Source organism: Panthera onca, chromosome B1, assembly GCF_046562875.1.
Source record: "Panthera onca isolate mPanOnc1 chromosome B1, mPanOnc1 haplotype 2, whole genome shotgun sequence".
Taxonomy (NCBI): Eukaryota; Metazoa; Chordata; class Mammalia; order Carnivora; family Felidae; genus Panthera; species Panthera onca.
This window is the reverse complement of record NC_138342.1, coordinates 140,155,357-140,160,783: the sequence shown is the minus strand read 5'-3', so window position 1 is coordinate 140,160,783 and position 5,427 is coordinate 140,155,357. Positions and strand designations below refer to the sequence as shown.

Here is a 5,427-nt window from a genome sequence, read left to right as displayed (position 1 = left end):
CTCTGGCTATGTCACAGTGCCTACGTCATTCACCTCACTTCATCTCATCACACAGCCATTTTGCCATCTCACATCATCACAAAAAGAAGGAAGAGTACAGTCCAATAAGATATTTTGAGAGAGAGAGAGCATATTCACAGAACTTTTATTGTAGTATATCGTTATAATTGATCTATTTTATTATTAGTTATTATTGTTAATCTCTTACTATGCTTAATTTGTAAGTTAAACTTTATTATAGGTATATATTATAGGAAAAAACATAGTATATATGGGCTTCAGTACTATCCATGGTTTCAGACATCCACTGGGGGTCTTGGAATGTATTACCCATGGATAAAAGAGGAATATATATATATAGTGAGAAAGAGAGAGAGAATTAATATATATTTATTTTTTCTCAGAATCTTTTGAGAGTAAGTTGTACATATCATTGTCTTCCTTTACCTTTAAATATTTTAGTATGGTTTCTTAAGATTAAGGATCTTTTATGTATTTATTTTTTTTACATAACCATGGGCCAATTTCCAACTTCAGTAAATTTAACACTGATTTAATACTATTATCTAATTTATTACCCATATGCTCAAATCTTTATTTTGGTTTGTGATTCTTTATATATGTTACTAGTAATATATAAAATACTATCTAATACAAACTTTTAAATATTTTTTTATTTTTTAAAATTTTATTTATTTTTGAGGGGGAGAGAGAGAGAGCGAGAGCATGCAAGCAGTGGAGGAGCAGAGAGAGAGAGAGAGAGAGAGAGAGGATCTGTAGTGGGCTCTGAGCTGACAGCAGAGAACCTGATACAGTGCTCCCACTCACAAACTGTGAGATCATGACCTGAGCCGAAGTCGGATGCTTAACAGACTGAGCCCCCAGGTGCCCAAACCTTTAACTATTTTTGTATAATTTACATAATCCTCCTAGTCCAGTGATTTCCATGTGTTTTTGCAATTTAGCATAATTAGCAAAATAAATGTAATTTAATGGAAGGACCCAGAGCTGAGAGTAAGGAGAGCTACTGACACTCAACTTTAAGAATTTCATCGAAGTCATTGGCTTTCTTGATTTTTCAAGTCTGCTTTGTGACATGAGGCATGCCTTTTAAACTTTTTTTGTTCTTGGCTCCCTTTTAAGAACTTTTTTGTGAACCATAATTGTCTGGGAACTATCGTGGCACTGTATGTATAACAATGCTCTGACTTAAGAATTCTTTTCCACAAATTACAGATGAAGGAACAGAATGTCAGAGAGGTCTGTCTGCATTCCAAAAGTCCCAGTCCAAGAGATGTCAAAGTAAGCATCTGAACTTAGATCTGATTGCAAGAACAAGTTGGTTTTAACTGCTTACTAGACCTAAATCAGGCATGTTATTTTAGTGCTGAAATGCTCCACCATCTTGTCCCACCATGACTGCTCCTCTGGCCCTGACTGTCTGCACTCTCCCTCTCCCTTCTGTCTTTAGTCTTCTTACCTCCGTTACACCTACAGGGCTCCTTCCTGTCACATGGTTTTCCTCCAGGCTTTCCTTTCTTCACTTTCTTTATCCATGTCCACATCGCCACAATCTCACTTCATGGTCCATCTCTTCCCACCTCTTTCTTTGTTTAGTGGTCTTTTGTTTTCTTGAATTCCTTGCACATCTACTACGTTTATCACCATTTTGCTTCTTTATTGTATTTTCTCCTTAAGAGTTTAAAAGGTTTCCATATTTTAAAAAAGTCTGAATTGTCTCCTAGTCTATCTGTATCTTAATGGTACGAATTATAAATATATGTCACTTTACCACACGTCATCATTGCTTTCAGCCTGGGCATAAAATAAAAGCCTAATTCCTACTGACTAAATTCCTTTTTAAAATTGATCTGCAAATTATTTGGTAAGTTAGAAACATGACACAAGCATATGTTAATATTATTTCCAAATTTTGTCTATATTTCTCTATATCCAATTTCTCTATATCCAATTTCTCAATCCAAATTTCTCTATATCCAATAAGAGTTTATGCAATGGTTCACCAGCTTTCAGTTATCTTACCAAAAGCATGGTCTTCACTGTTGACTGTAGACCAACAATAAGAGGCTACCTGTCTATAACCTTTCAGAGTAAGTGTCTCAGTAATGGTCAATACTGCCCATTAAGTACTCATTACATGTTAAACATTAGAATCTAATCTCATAAAACCCCAAAGAAATGGAAATTACTACATCATTTTATACACATCATCTACAATCCCCAAACAATTTATCAAGAGAGCCACTACCTATAGATACAGAAGCCAAATATCAAGGATATAAGACTTGTCCAAATCTATTCAATAAAGGCAGAAGCTATTATTGCAAGCCATTACAATCTGATTTCAAAATCTCTGATGCCACACTTCCTTCATCTGGTTATCATGTAATTTTAAAACTAGATTAGACAATGCAACACAGCCAATAGGTACCTTTTCCCTTACATATTATATGGGAAGTCAGTAGTTGAGCTTAAAGAATATGCTTCTTTTGCTTACTTTCTATAATATTTCTATTAAACTTTGGATGATGTTCTACATTAGGGGAAGTGACCTAGGTAGGAAAGAATTCAATACAGACATTTAAAAAAAAGTGTTCCCTCTTCATTCACATAATACTGGCATGCCAAAATTATTTTAGTCCTAAGTATAATTATTTCATCTAACACAATAGAGAAATCTGGGTCTTTTTCTTATATCAGATCCTAATGCCAAATTCTTAAAATATGGATAATAGAATGGTTATCTCATACCACACATTCATATTTGTGAATCTAGCCTATTTTGCACTTTGTAAGGTCCAAAGTATTGGTGCAACACACAGATGGAGGCTGAAGTAAATGGATAAAAGTCAGGAACATATGTTTTAATCTCAGTCAAAGGAACCTGAGGCAACAAAATACAGGCAGATTTAATTATTTTTAGAGAACTTCACAGAAATAACTCATCCCGGACAATGCTTATAAGATAGTTCACTGATTACATTAACAAGCCAGGAAGCCACAGATCCTGGAAAGTAAAGATAAATCATAATCTTGGAAACTCTAGCCTGTTCATGAGATAGTGTTGTAGTGACAGAAATGCTAATAACTGATAAAGAATATTAAAAAGGCAGTATGGGAGTGGAGACTGGTGTGTGACGAGGGAGAAGTGCTCTGATTCTAGACAGCTGGTCCAAGTTGTTCAGATAGAACTATCTCTAAAATTTAGAAAATCATTTTATGAGAGTGCTAAGCTTGGCATATGTGCCTTAGGAATATCTCACCTTGCAAGTTACAATAAGAAGCTCAATAAGCAACATTTTTCTATAAAATGTACTTCTCAGAATCATCAGGCAGGAATAACCTGTTAAAATAATTGGCTCTAATTATTAGGCCAGAATAATATTAGCATCCCCTCCATTCACAATAAATAAATTGAAATTCAGTTTATAACTCACAGTAGTGTGATTCAGGATCTTGAAGTGAGCACTTAAAATTTAGTTTTGGAAAATGGAAGCGTGGGGACCAGAGCCTGATCCATGCTCTGGATGGATAAGACCAGGTGATCTTACCTGAAGCAGTTTCTACTGTCCCCTTTAGGCCCAAGATAAAGAACTGAGCAAGAAAGGGTGGGGTTTCATTATGTTATCATGTTAGTATATCATGTCTGTGACCTGGAAAATGGTCTGTCTCTAAAGGGAAAAAAAAAAATCACAGGTATTGTTATATCTCTTTCCTTTATGAGGATAATGGAAACGAGAGTCCTGTAAGTGTGTACTTTTACGGCTGAAGGAAGAGAAGCAATGATTCTATGTTGATTTGGATTAATGTTGTCTAACAGCATTTGCTATAAGTGGTTTAAATCAGATTACACAGAGTGCGTATATACATAAAGTATTATTTTAATTTTGATTAATGGATACTAAAGCACAGATACTTTTCTTCAGAACCCCATATGACTCACTACTACAGAAAATTCTGAATTAAATGTCCCCTAAAAGAATCTTCACTGACAAATAAATATTTTAATGACGCGTATTCTTAATCTTCTTTGATGAATGTATTTCTTTTTTTTTAAACATTTCTCTCTCTCTCTCTCTTTTAAGTTTATTTATTTTGGGAAAGAGAGAGCACACTGGCAGGGCAGAGACAGAAGGGGAAAGGGAGAGAGAATCCCAAGCAGGTTCCACACCGTCAGCACAGAGCCTAATGTGGGACTCTAATTCACCATCTGTGAGATCATGACCTGAGCCAAAATCAAAAGTCAGATGCCCAACCAACTGAGCCCCTCAGGCGCCCCTGATGGATGTCTTTCTTCAGTTACTCACATATGTCATGTTTGTCCACACAGGTTTGTGGAAACCCAGCTACATGTATCCAACAGACTTTTGAGTTTCAATGGTCTTGAAGCATATTTGGCTTATAATATTGGGGCTAAGACCTGCTGGTTTCATAATGATGCTATTATATTTGGAGGTAAACTAGCATCACAGATAATGTTGATCTCAGTCAAAAATAGATGAAGATGTAGAACAATTTGCTTGCTAGCTGTAATAGTTACGAATATAGTCAAATTGCCTTTGCTCATCAAAAACAAAGCAAAGCAAAACAAAAGAAAACAAAGCATTTGATTAGGAGGTTTCCTCTTTAAGGGATTTTCTGGGAAGTTGCAAATGCCCTGGGCTTCCCTTTATTCATACTTAATAATATGCTGCCTCATAATGCTGCCTTAATAATTGCTGCCTCATTCTGTTCCTTGTTTTGCTCTGATAATTGACCTTATTGCCTAGTGAAATGAGCTATTCTGGCTTAATATCTATATCAACGAACCTTAGTTGAGAAACAGTCTAAAGTAGGAGAAATCCATACAGTGTAATTCAATTTCATCTGGTTCTTAATTTAGGAATTGCCAGAAATTCTGGTTTGCTCTAGAGCATGATGGATTCAAAACTTCTAAAATGGAATCTGGAATACAATTAACCTCAAGGAAAATACCAGAGTAGAGCTAGGTTTTACACTAAGTCAAATCCAGAACCAGATGTCTTGACTCTATTCAGAATGAATGGGATCCTCCTGATTTGTTTTTTAAAGTATGTGGATAGAAGACAAGACCACAATTCCAGCAGCTGTCAGAGCTCCTTATAACTGTGCCATTTGTGTTTGAAATCAGATGGGAATTGCTGTGTTATTAGAAGCAGTATCAGTCTAATCACCACAGGACAGATTAATATTTTGAATGAAAACTTAATTTGAAGAAATATGTTCCTGACTATAAACATCAACTTAAATGCATGTAAACAAGAGATAAATGGGATCAAATCTTTTAAGAACAAATTCCTCTTAAGAACTTTGTAGTTTTCTCTTGGAATGTCCTCATCACAATAAAGATGTGGTCTTCCAGAAAAGATCTTGACTGTAGGGGTAATA

At 35.3% G+C, this 5,427-nt stretch overlaps 1 long non-coding RNA gene across 1 annotated transcript in view; it reads left to right on the top strand.

Moving 5' to 3' along the window:
- The window catches only part of LOC144616125 (uncharacterized), a 61,055-nt gene that overhangs the window by 54,700 nt on the left and 928 nt on the right, over positions 1-5,427 (top strand). Inside the window, exon 2 of the long non-coding RNA XR_013555106.1 lies at positions 1,237-1,302. This is a non-coding gene — a long non-coding RNA (uncharacterized LOC144616125). The remainder of the gene's footprint in view (positions 1-1,236; positions 1,303-5,427) is intronic.